The sequence below is a fragment of the Eptatretus burgeri genome, chromosome 17 (assembly GCF_056783735.1).
Source record: "Eptatretus burgeri isolate ZD-2024b chromosome 17, Ebu_testis_v1, whole genome shotgun sequence".
Taxonomy (NCBI): Eukaryota; Metazoa; Chordata; class Myxini; order Myxiniformes; family Myxinidae; genus Eptatretus; species Eptatretus burgeri.
Genome location: NC_140977.1, coordinates 43109307 through 43121345, shown reverse-complemented (window position 1 = coordinate 43121345; position 12039 = coordinate 43109307). Strand labels below are relative to the sequence as shown.

The 12039-nt window shown below is 47.7% G+C and overlaps 1 pseudogene across 1 annotated transcript in view; it reads right to left on the bottom strand.

The window, feature by feature from the left end:
* The window catches only part of LOC147009908 (zinc finger and BTB domain-containing protein 46-like), a 37364-nt pseudogene that overhangs the window by 10315 nt on the left and 15010 nt on the right, over positions 1 to 12039 (bottom strand). Inside the window, exons 2-3 of the transcript XR_015053009.1 lie at positions 3884 to 4011; positions 1417 to 1599 (exon numbers count right to left, since the gene is read on the bottom strand). The product of XR_015053009.1 is annotated as a zinc finger and BTB domain-containing protein 46-like (transcript). The remainder of the gene's footprint in view (positions 1 to 1416; positions 1600 to 3883; positions 4012 to 12039) is intronic.

Sequence of the window (12039 nt, the reverse complement as noted above, 5' to 3'; positions counted from 1 at the left end):
TTCCCCAAATGGTAAGGTCCAGGGGTACGTTGGTATTGCGATTGAAGACGCGTGACCCGAGGCCTGTGCCGAGCCAGCCGGCGTTATAAACCCGGGAGACGGCGGTGGTGAGGGTGGCGCCAAGAGTCGGGTGAGAATCCCACCACTGCTGAATCCTTAACAATATATACAAAATACAGCATCAAGATACCATCAGTTACATCAATGCAATGATAAATTTAAATTATAGTTCTTCCTCAAAATTCCTTTACATGGGGTGAAGTTGACTGGTAATGAGCTGCTGCTCTGTCCCCAACACACCTCCACCAGCCATCTCTCTACTCTCCCATGCAGCTCCACATTTCCGTTATCCCTCTTCACACAATCCTCCCATCTCAATCGTAGTCTACCCCCTTTTTCTCTCACCTCTCTCGTTCGACACATCTGCTCTCTTCGGAACTGCATCTTCCCCCCTCCGCACCAGGTTCCCTGCCCATTTCAGCAGAGTCTTTACTAATCCACCCGTCAAGCTCATCTGCACACCGATCTCCCCAAGTTCATGCATCCTCTTTCTTTCTGTCGACCCTCTTCACTTCCATAATAATCCTGACCCAGTTGTTATCGCACACCTACAGCCTCTGTTGTTGCTGCTCTGTCAGTGCACCGTCTCCAGACGATATCGGTATGCCGGCATTACGTACGACCTCAGGACTTTCCCTTTCAACTTCCTCGATACCTTCCTGTCCACCACCAAATCCTACACTTTCCTCCATAAATAATAACAAGAAAATTCCAATTTTGAAAAATATTCCACAGAAGGTCCAAAGGCAAGTTTGTACCAATTATTATCAGGAAGGAGACATTATCCATTTAAGCTTCACCTATAAATTGATCAAGAAATCAAAAACTGTTCAAAAAAAATAAAGAAACAAAAATAACAACATTAAAAGGGCAGGTTTAAGATTCAGACTTAGCATAAAGAAAAATAGGACCACACGTTCTGAAGCTCACCTGGATCAGGAGCAACAGTCACTCAAACCACCCGCAGATCCTCTAAGACCCAGATCCGTGAACAAACATTGGTGATGAAGGTTGTGGTCAAGTTTCATTGAAATTGTGTGTGTGGTTTTAGAGAATACCTATTTTGGGGGGTCAAAAACACCCCTGTAGACTCCCTTAATGAGCACAGATTTGGACACGGTCAATACATCTTCGTTAGGCAGAAGATATGAAGCTTGTGGCCAAGTTTCATCAAAATCGTGTGTTTGGTTCAAGCGATAATGACTGAAGTGGTTACAGACTCACTGACTGACTGACTGACACCTCCGGACACTGCTCGATCACATAAGCTCGCCGTACTAAAGTCCATGTAACCTAAAAACGCGAAACATTTACTTACTGAGGATAAAATGAGGAAATGAAAAATCTCCGCCTCACCTCGATCATGTTGGAAACAGACAGAGCAACACGGCCCAAGTAGATGTAGTCTAGGATGAGTGAAAAAGCCGTTGCTGTGACAATATCAAGGTGGACAACGGTGACGTCTGTGCTTCGCTCATTTTGCTCGAGCAACAGGGATCGAATGTGCCGAGAGCCAGCGAAAAGTACATTGCGATGGGCCTGGTCATGAGAAAAGGTGTTGAAGAAACAGATGTCAGCCATTAAAATTGGTCATTCTTATGTGACTTCATAATAAGCTATAATGCTCATATGTCTGCAAAATAAAGGTGATAAAAAAGCGAGCCATACATGTGCCTTGATGGCAATAATAACAATCTGACTCACACAATGGTCAGCACCACACTTGCTCAGAATGAACAAGTGGCTCAATGGTCTCCAAATGTTGTTCCACAATGGTCAAAAGAACAAAGCTAAGAATGACGAATCGAATGAGATCCGGTAGAAACACAATTGAACGTGAGGGACCATGCTTCGTCGCAATGTGGAACTCAGCTGGGTGGCAAAGTGCCATCGACGATACAAGATAGGTATCCTTTGTCACCAAGTGCACTTTCCTGAATTTATACTCACAGGTTGCTCATGTTCAGTGCAGAACCAACCAGGCCAGAGCAACCAGAACTAAATTGCTTGACAACGTAACACAATGAGTGCATTTGGGTTGGCAGGATAGCCTGGCTTCAGGTATGTGCACTCACCTTTGAGCCGTCTCGTCTGGGTTCAAATCTCGACCAAACTACATACTACCATTCTGGTGCGTCATTGCAGGCAGGGCGATTCATCAATGTGTGTGCAGTCCCTCCGATGGAAGTTAAAATACAGTTACTTCTGCTGGCATTTGGTGGAGATTAAAGATCCCAGTGTCCTTTGCCGAGAGTAGGTGAGTTATCGCTGCTATCTTAAAACAATCACAAATTCCTGCTCTCACCTACTCAGTCGAACATCAGGATGGGCCGGTCGGTTTGTGAAAGACTTTCGCCAAAGTTTCCGCAGCTGACTCCACGTGAAGATGAGATTAATTGTGCCATGGAAGAACAAAGAACCACAATAGGTGTGCATTCCAGTTATACAAGTTGTTTCACCAGTTAGACCAGCTTCCTGGATTTTAGCTTGCCAAGCAGCGAGGACCAATCTCATGCTGGTACGCTCCATATTTGGTGTTGACATATCACCTTGGCAACATATTTGTAAATTGCAATCTTCAACAGATCCCATCGATCCATCCGTATGCAGCACCTGGTGCAGGTTTCATCACCTTTTGGAGCAAAGCTGTGTTGCTTGTGCAGTGCTTCTGTATGTTGGGGCCTGAATTTGGAATTTGTTGAAGGTCCCGGCGATGACTCGCCCACTCTTCATTAGTGGACCTCAGGGATCTCTAATGTCCACCACCTAATACTAGCAGACGGATCCCCAGGTCAACGTCCATCCAAGAGACAGCACACTCATTGGTGCAGCACCCTGTACAGGAAACACCAGTCCAACAGTTTAAAGGAAGGTTGAGAATCAATCCCAGACTCGATAAGTTCAACAGCTCTGCGCCATCCCATCGAACCTTCAAGTGATGAGGAGGAAATGTGAATGGATATACACGTACGTAGATAGGCACAGAAGGAAACGTTTTGAAAATAAATAAATAAATCTTCCAGTCACGTGATCCAGGGACCGAACACGCCGATTCTGTTGAACAGCAGTCGTAAAAAGGGTCCGACGAGCGATCCTGGCTGTGGTGTGCAGCTCATCTGTTCGAGACGTTTTCTTTTCCCCCGCTGCGCTTGCTACGAGCTTTTGGATTTCATGCATGCAGGTTTTATGGAAAAGTATATCCCGAATCATTCAATCGTGCCAAGGCCTGGTATTCTTCTCATGATTTCGCTTTCATAAATCAACGTGATTTTCTTTCATTCTACTCTTATTTATGTGAACGTTTTATTGCTGCCATGCCGTTATCATCAATCATGCCTTTTCTGCAAAGAATAAACCAAACACATAAACAAGTAAAAAAACAGGACAAAGTTGAAAACACTTCTTTCGTGTGCAGCACAAGGCTGTGGGGTAGCATCATTGGCTGATGCAATGCCCTCTGTAGGTTAGAGCAGGAATTTGGAATTTCTTCATGGTGCCGGTGATAACTGACTCTTCTTGAAGGACACCGTGGGATCTTTAACGTCCACTAATGCCACCAAACAGGACGCCCAGTTCAACGTCCATCCAAGGGATGGCGTACACACATTGATAAATCGCCCTGCCTGTGAAACACCGGGATGACAGTTGAAACTCGATCAGGATTTGAACCCAGGCCAGACAGCTTCGAGACGATCGTGCGTACCTCTAGGGCGTCGGCCATCCTGCCAGCCCTCGGAAAACACCAACTAAATTACATAGGTAAAAACCATGACAGGTTTCACTCGAGCTAAGCATTTCAAGTCATTATTATGGTGATGTCGACCTTGAAGATGTGACCCTGCACGATCACATGGCAATCGCAATGCAAGCCGTGACTCCTTTGCCATGACAGCTGAGCTGCCAATCGCCGCAGATGCAACACCTCGTCCTTTTCGCTGTCTGCCATTGCCACTGTGGGAGGTGGAGGGGGTGGTGAGTGGAAAGATTACACGATGAATGAGGAAAGGAAAGAGGCAACAAGTACATTTTACTCTCCTTGATTCAAGAAAGAAAATAGTAATCCTGATTCAAGAGATTACACAAGATTGTAATTATTTTATGCTGCTTGTGGTAGTTTCTTTTTGACCTTTATTGCATTATTATATAAAGTACATTATTTGCAATGATGCTTAAATTGGAAATGACCTCTGAAAATATTTTTACATGGAAGGGTTGGGGGGGGGGATCCATAGCTAGAACGTTCTAAGAAAGAATCATATGGACTGTGTGCCCGAGTAGGTTAGATATCTGTCAGAGGTAAGTCATATGTAATATGTGCACCAAGACAGTGGTGATCATAATCTGAGAGCAGTATCAAGTAAGGTTGTATTATGTCTAACATTCTGTGCAGGCAAGGCCAGGTTGAGGGCTTGTAAAGCATTTGGCACTTTGAATAGCACCATTTTGAACTGTTTGGCCGGTGGACTGCAAGTCACGGCGGCATAGTTTGCTGTAGTGCCTTGGAGAGGGGTGGGAGGCTGGAGAGCTGCCCACCAGAATAGGTGGCTGATGACGGCTTGCCGTGTACCAAGGGTGGGCCAGAGGACCCACTGCATGGAAGGGCAGGGCCTCTGGAAAACTACAGAGTTGTAGTTGTAGTTGGACTTTTGAACAGACATCTCTCACTTTCTCTCAGTCTTCGTCGCCCTCCTTACCCCATCCCCCCCCCAACCCCCGTCCCCAAGGGAAGGTCCACCGGAGAGATTGAGCAGCACACCACCTCATAACCATCCCAAGCCGCATTTTGTCCCGTGCTATACCCACCTGCACGACCATACCATTGAGTTACAGCAACACCAGCTCGTGCTTCAAGTCCTCATCTGTTCTGATATCCCCATTGTGTAAAACTGGTATTTTGGTGCTATTAGCAGGTTATGTTTAGTTCGCATTGCACTTAAGATCCCATTCCTTTCCGTCTATCGACCCCACAGCTGTGCCGTTATTTATTGATTGTCATGTCACAAATGTCACATTTCATTGTAAATAAACCCATTTTAATTACAAGAAGCGTTTTCCCACTTTTTTCCTTTTCACGTGAATACGGCCAGTTTCGGTTATTAATTGGGTGATCCTTGGAGGATTATAAATCACAAGAATGCAGTAACTTTCGGCACTGTTTTGGCATTCATGGAGGCCTTTATCAGACCTCTGACTCAGTCGGTCTGTGTTAATGGACCCTCTGACGTAAAACTATTAAGAGTACAAATAATACAGCCACGACCAAGTGAGGTTTCAGCAAAGTTAGACACTTCAACTACGTCCCTTACAAGTGTATGCCTGGTGTTGGCTTAATGGTTAGGGTGGTGGGCTTTGGATCCTAGGGTCCTGAGTTGAAATCCCGCTCAGCTGTTGAATTAATACCAGGTGGGGTTAACTCGACCTGTCATCCTTCCGAGGTCGGCAAAATGAGTGTCAGCTTGCTGGTTTACTGTGTCGGAGTGGTGATCCGTCCAGGATTGTGTCTAATAGCCAAGGAGACTGCTTATGCAGCACCAACGTTCTGCACAAAGTATGGTCCCAATCTCCTCCTCCTTACAAGTGACTGAGTGAAGATCAGACACTGGTCCAACACAAGGACTGACTTTTAACCCAGACAGAGCCATCGTCCATACGTTGACCCACAGAAAAAAAAAACCACCATGTCCTCCTTTCTCTTCTTGTAACTTGTAACCCAAACCCTAACCCTAACAGCTTATTTCCAAAGTCAAAGTTTGAGTTCCTCGGCCTCACCATCAGATACAATCTTTCCTCGGAAGATAACATGTCCAAACTAGAACGGCACTCGGTAGGGTGAATACCACCGCCACGCTGAACCATTTACATTTTGTATCCTACTGCCTGGCCAGATCTGCATCCGGGCCTGAACCAACATCTAATCGGCTTGTTCTTGTCACCTATCCACCTTACTCAACACGTTTTGTCACAATCCATCCACAACGTTTGGAGTTATTATGCTACATATCGTTTTTGGTCCTATTGCTCAATGGTGAAGAATCACTTTAAAGTTGTTTTTTTTTTTAATCTCATATCCGTATTCGGATCTTCACCAAAATCGAATAAATTTGGCATTGTCATACACCCAACATCCATCATACATCCATCAAATTTCGTTCAAATCTGTCAATAACTATTTGAGATATCATGCTCGCAGACAAACAATCAGGGGTGAAAACATAACCTCCGTTCACCTTCGGTGGTGAAGGGAACTACCTTTGTAAAGGCCAGACACCATCTCGGCATATTGACGCTGGGAAAAGTCCTTCGATGGCACAACTGTTCACAATGCAATGGAGTTTTTAAAAAATATATACAATATTGTAGCTCGAATGAGAGCAAACACACAGAACGTACAACAAGGGGAGCAGGAGACAAGAGAGGTGGGAGAGGGAAGGTAAAAACAGTGAGGAACAGAGACATGAGGAGATCTGTGGAAGGAGAGGGATGTGGTGGGGTACACAGGGTAAACAAGATGGACATTACAGGGAATTACAGGTCCTTAAACTACAGGGACTTTCAGGAAGGAAAGCAGGGAATTTTAAGGAGGTGGGTTTGGGGTGGATTAACGGGGATAGAAAAGATTGTGGTTTTGGATGGGGGAAGATAAGAGATGATGGTGAACAACTGTTTTGAAGACCTGGAGGGAAGAGTGGGATTGAAGAGAAGGTGGGACATTGTTCCAAAGGTGGGGGGGAAAAAAAAGGAGGAATGAAAGGGTGAAGGTGAGCAGTAATTCTTGATTTTGGTAGTTTTACCAGAAGAGTGTTGCTGGCGAACATTAAGCACCCTGCGGAAATATGGGGGGGGGGGTGGGTACATATCGCAGACAGAGCAGGGAGGGCGAGACTGAAGAGGAGACGGGAGAAGACAGAAAGACCACCGACCTCCTTGCGCTGAGAGAACGAGAGACCCAAAGACTCAGCCTCATCGTGGGAGATACCAATAATCCTAAATGCCTTGGTTTCCACAGCGTGAAGCCAAGAAAGGTGAGAGGCAGGAGCACCAGTCCAGAGGGGAGAGCAGTACTCCATCAGGCTGCAGACGAAAACTATGAATGTGGTCAGGAGCTCAGGTGTGCCAAGGAAGGACTTTGCACGACGGAGGATTCCCAGTCGGCGACTGGCTTTGGAGGCCAGCTTGGAAATGTGGCGTTCCCAGGAAACATCATGGCAGACAGTGAGACCCAGAATCGTGAATGAAAAGAGTTCTTCAAGAGGATTGTTGAGAAAGTACATGGGGGGGGGGGGGTTGGGTTCCAGACAGTCCTTTCGGAGAGACAGAGTGAGAGTGTGAGATTTGTCAGGATTGAAAGACATGTTACACGTGTTGGACCAGTTTGTGATTTTATCCGGCTCTGCAGAGAGTGAAGAAGCTGCTGCTTGCCGATTTGAGGGATGGCAGATGGTATGGCAGAGGGTAGAATCATCATCAAAGAGATAGAGGATTTTCCAGAGAGTCAGAGATCATTGATGAAAACCAGAAAAAGAACAGGGCCCAGAACACTACCTTGAGGAACTCCAGCCTGGACAGGAAGAGGGGATGAGAGAACTCCATGAAGGGCCACATGTTGGCTGTGACAAGAGAGGAAGTATGCGAGCCATGAGTGGAGATGGCCTTGGATACCATAGGAAAAGAGTTTGGTGAGCAAGGCAGGATGCCAGACCGTATCGAAAGCACACAATATGTCACGGATATGGCTCTGGCATTGGGAAATCCATTGTTGGGAGAGCAGAAGAAGCATATCCAGGGTAGAATGACCTGGTCTGAATCCAAATAGATGATCGGAAATCAGGCCATTGGAGAAGAGGAAGGATTTAATGTCTGAAGCGATGATGGATTCCATAACCTTGCTGATGATTGGGAGAAGGCTGATTGGTCTGGAGTTGCAGGGATCTGTTTTTGCACCTGTTTTATGATGAGTGGGAATGTTTGCTGATTTCCAAGCAGATAGTAGATGACCTTGAGCAAATGAGAGGGTAAACAGAACAGAGAGGGTGAGCAAGAGCAGATGAGTATGTTTTTAGGACACGTGGGCTGATGCCGTCTGGACCGGTTGCAGAATCTGACTCGAGGTTTGACAGAAAGTTCGCCACCTTTTCAGGAGAAAAGGACACAGAGTCCAGGAACAGCTGGGTGCAACTGGGTAAAAGGGTGGGAGGGGGGGTGGGTACAGAAAGCGATGGGTATGGGACAAGATTCAGAAGCAAACACGGAGTTTAGGCATTCACGCAGTGTCAGCTGTGCAGTAATTTGAGGTAAGAGAGGGGATGGAGGGGGAACATCCACCAGAAACAGACTTAATTGGACACCACCAGGATTTGAAGGAGGGAGACAGGTTTGAGAGTTCAGACTTGAGATAAGAAAGATGTTGTTTTCTGGCTCTCCTGGGGGTAGAAATACTTGTTCTGAGTTTGTGGAAGGAACTGAGATTACCCTCAGTTGGGTTTGCTATCCATGAGGCAAAGGCAAGTTGTTTCAGGACAACTGCCTCGCCACAAGCTTCAGTGAACCATGGGCGGGAGGAAGGGTAGGATAACTGAAGACGAGAGGGGATAAATCTGTGTATGAAGGAGAGCAAGTTTCTTTGAAAGATTTCTCAGGATGAGTTGATGTTGGAGAAAGTAGCGATGGGAGACCAGTCTGGAAGTTTGATGGCTGCTTGGAGACCCTGCCAGTCAGTCTGAGTGAAATGCCAGACTCGACGTCGCTATTTGCTTTGCATGATGAAAATAAAGACCAAAATAGTTGTTCTTAACATGTAGTCTGTTCCAAACATGTAATCAAACTGTTTACAAAGTGTAATCCAATACCATCAGGGGTATGGCAGTCTTCCATAGACTCTCACCTGGTCTTGTTTCACCTGCTCACTCATCAGTCTGTCCCTTGCTGAACTAAACAGGTCGCGAACATGTTTATCAGCTTTCTCTATTCTTATATTTTGCACTCCGGCCACCGTAAAACCCTTCATTCCGCAAAACGCAAAAACGCAAAAAAATCTGAAAACCCACTCGGTGGGAGTACCTCCTGTGCAGCTTCCCTTCGCAGGGCAGCTCACCGGATGACGGGATTGGGGCAAAGCCTTCGGGACCCCCAATCTTTGATAGGAGGGAAACCACGGGGTAACATCCCTGGAATCAGATTGCGGGAGAGTGTGTCGGAGTGGTGCTGAGGTGTCGTCCACCAGACGGCGGTCTCCTTGGGTTAACCTGAGGCGGTCCCTTCGGGTGGGTGCCTGGAATGTCCTATCCCTAAGAGAGGATGATCACCTGTCTCTGTTATCATCTGAGCTCAAACGTTTGGACATCGGGATTGCAGCTCTCTCTGAGGTTCGGAGACCGGATTGCGGCGAGATAATGGTGGGTGGTTACACCTACTATTGGTCTGGTCGCTCTGATGGTTACCATACCCAAGGAGTTGCTGTAGCTGTGTCCAATAAGCTGACCCCAATGATAATTGCGGTAACACCGGTCAACGAGCGTATTATGAGATTAAGGATTCGTCACTCCTTCGGTGTCATTTCCCTGGTCTCTGTTTATGCTCCAACTGAGGCGAGTGATCTCACCGTGAAGGATGTATTCTACGCCACACTCGAGTCTGTGGTTGATCAGTGCCCCAGACGAGATACACTTCTAGTCTTGGGGGATTTCAATGCATCGACTGGAACTGATAAGGACGGTTATGAGGTGTGTGTTGGTCCCCATGGGTCAGGAACTATGAACCAGAATAGCACTAAGTTCCTTGACTTTGCAAGAAGTCATGGACTTAGGGTGGCTGGTTCATGGTTTCAGCGCCCACAAGCTCATCGCTGGACTTGGTATTCCAACGCTGGCGGTGTGGCAAAGGAGATTGACCATGTCCTCATTGACGGTCGTTGGAGGATGATCCAGAACTGCAGGGTCTACCGGAGTGCTCAGTTCCTCAATACTGACCACAGGCTTGTTGTAGCAACTCAAAAGCTGCACCTTAAATCCTGGAGAATGGTACCATCCCAGCCGAGGCTGGATGTTGCCAAGCTCAGGGATGAGAGAGTAGCTGAGGAGTTTGCGAACAGGCTGAGTGGACACTTGGGGGGTCTGGGTGCTTTGGGGGGTCCTGAAGAGTTGTGGAGCGCCTTCAAGACCACCGTCCTTGATGTTGCCGGTGGATGCCTTGGAGCTCACCGCAGGGCAAAGAATAATTTTGTCTCTCAAGGGACACTGGATACCATTGACCAGAGTCGCAGGGCCAGGCTGAATGGCAGAGCTGAGCTGTTCAGGGAGCTGAGGCGTAAAACTGTACGTGCACCGAGGGTGGACAAGGAGGCCTATGTGCGAGGAATCTGTGAGGGGGTAGAGCATCACCTGTGGACAGGTGATTCTCGTCCCGCTTACAGGGGAATTCGCGCATTACGTTCATCCAAGCCCATCCCTCGGAGCACTACAGTTCGAGCAGAGAGTGGTAGGCTCTTGACAGAGGAGTCTGAAGTGAAGGCCCGCTGGGCCGGTTACTTTGAGCGGTTGTACCAGGCTGATCCCCCAACTGTCGAGTTGGACGTCAAGGGTGTTACAATCCCTGTTGCTGACCCTCGAATCAACTGTGATCCACCTACGCTTGTGGAAACACGGGCTGTGGTGAACCAGTTGAAACGGGGCAAAGCTCCAGGGATCTGTGGCATCCATGCCGAACTTCTCAAGGCTGGTGGAAATGCTGCACTCGTGTCGTTGCATGCAGTTTTGTGCTCTGCCTGGAACACAGGCATCATCCCAACTGACTGGAAGAGGGGCCTTGTTGTCCCTCTCTGGAAAGGGAAGGGTGATCGCCAAGACTGCAACAACTACCGAGGGGTGACGCTGCTCTCAGTGCCGGGCAAGGTCTTTGCTCGGATAATTCTCGATAGGGTTCGCCACCATCTGCTTGAGCACCAGCGTCCAGAGCAGTCAGGCTTTACACCAAAGAGGTCAACGATTGACCGTATCCTTGCACTTCGTGTCCTCACCGAACGCAGACGAGAGTTTCGGCAGGGGCTGCTTGCAGCCTATGTTGATCTCTGTAAAGCGTTCGATTCAGTGAATCGGGACGTCCTCTGGAGGATTCTTGGTCTTCGTGGGGTGCCACCAAAACTGATCGATCTGATGTCTGAACTCTACTCTGGTACTGAGAGTGCTGTCAAGTGTGGTGGTACCATCTCTGACTTATTTCCAGTTGTTACTGGAGTTCGTCAGGGATGTGTACTTGCCCCCACACTTTTCAGCAATTGTATGGACTGGATTCTAGGGAGGATGTCGGAGAGATCAAGTTGCGGTGCGTCATTTGGGAATGTCAAGATCTCGGACCTTGACTTTGCAGATGATGCAGTCATCTTTGCGGAGACTTTAGACATCCTCTTGGGGGCCCTCGAGGTGCTGAATGAGGAGTCGGAGCCGTTGGGATTACGGGTTTCTTGGGTCAAAACTAAGATCCAGGCTTTCGGTGACATCTTGGATGCTGCTGTCCTGTCTGTGTCTGTTTGTGGTGAGGATGTTGAGGTCGTGGAGAGATTCACTTACCTTGGCAGTGATATTCATGTCTCTGCTGGCTGCGAGTCAGAGGTCAATAGACGTCTGGGTCGGGCCTGGGGAGTCATGGATTCACTGGATCATGGGGTGTGGCGCTGCCGGTACCTGTGCGGGAGGACGAAAGTCCGAGTCTTCAGGTCCTTGGTACTTCCAGTCTTGCTCTATGGGTGCGAGACTTGGACTCTGACCAAGGATCTGAGACGGAGACTTAATTCCTTTGGTACCAGGTCTCTTCGGAGAATCCTTGGCTATCGCTGGTCGGATTTTGTGTCCAACGAGCGGTTGCTGAGAGAGACTCGGATGAGATTTGTTCCCTGCATAGTCCGTGAGCGTCAGTTGCGGCTGTATGGACATGTGGCTCGTTTTCCTGACTCTGATCCTGCTCACCAGATTCTCTCAGCGAGGGAGT